Source organism: Galeopterus variegatus, unplaced genomic scaffold (assembly GCF_000696425.1).
Source record: "Galeopterus variegatus unplaced genomic scaffold, G_variegatus-3.0.2 Scaffold23283, whole genome shotgun sequence".
Lineage (NCBI taxonomy): Eukaryota > Metazoa > Chordata > Mammalia > Dermoptera > Cynocephalidae > Galeopterus > Galeopterus variegatus.
In genome coordinates this window covers 2,044-3,103 of record NW_007749394.1, presented here as the reverse complement: position 1 = coordinate 3,103, position 1,060 = coordinate 2,044, and the positions used below count along the sequence as shown (strand labels likewise).

The 1,060-nt window shown below is 45.6% G+C and overlaps 1 pseudogene; it reads left to right on the top strand.

The window, feature by feature from the left end:
• The first annotated feature begins 262 nt into the window (after nt 1-262).
• LOC103583466 lies at nt 263-1,054 on the top strand (annotated as a pseudogene).
• The last annotated feature ends 6 nt before the right edge of the window (nt 1,055-1,060 follow it).

Below are 1,060 nucleotides of genomic sequence, written 5' to 3'. Positions count from 1 at the left end.
TCTAGACTTCCCATAACCTACCTGCTGGCACCTTGAAGTGTTCAGCATTTCCTCTGGGATTTTGTGTCAACCTGCTCTCTGTTCTATTGGCATAACCACAGGACCCGGAGAGGCAAGAGCTAACGGAGGCAGGGACATTGAGATGGGGAATATTTGACTATTTGAAGTGCTGGCTTCATTTCCAGTAGACTGAATACTACTAAAAATGAAATAATTGCTGTCTACATTTGCTGTGAGTAATCTGATAGAAATCTCACTGAAGATAGCCTGGCTCAGTGGAGACGTCACTTTACATGGAAGTTTCTAATTGAAAACTCTGAAATACCTGATTTAGAAAACAGGGTCTTGGAAGAGACTGAGTTCCTAGACACCAAGTACAATGTGGGAATACACAACCTGCTGGACTATGTGAAGCACCTGAAGGGCCAGAATGAGAAAGCTTGGAGAGCTTGAAAGAAGCCGAAGACTTAATCCAGCGAGATCATGCCAACCAATCAGACATGAGAAGTCTGGTGACCAGGGGCAACTATGCGTGGGTGTGCTTCCACCTGGGAAGACTGGCAGGAGCCCAGACTTACCTGGACAAGGTGGAGAGCACTTGCGAGATGTTGGCAAGCCCCTTCTGCTATAGAATGGAGTATCCTTAGATGGACTGTGAGGAAATATGGGCTTTGCTGAATTGTGCAAAAAAGAATTCCGAACAGGCTAAGGCCTGCTTTGAAAAGGCTCTGGAAGCAGACCCTAAAAATGCTGAATTCAGCACTGGGTATGCAATTACTGCTTATCGACTGGATGGTTTTAACACGTCAAATCTGTACCTCCTAAGACAGGCGTCATGCTAAATCCAAAAGATGCATATATCGAGGTTCTCCTTGCGCTGAAGCCTCAGGAAGTAAGACAAGAAGCTGAAGGAGAAGAGTTCATTAAAGAGGCTCTGACCGACAAGTCCTCACAGACTTATGTCTCTCAATACCCATCCACGTTTTACCGTAGAAAAGTCTCTCTAGATACAGCTCTTCAGCTCTTAAACATGGCCTTGTGGGCAACACCCACCTCTACT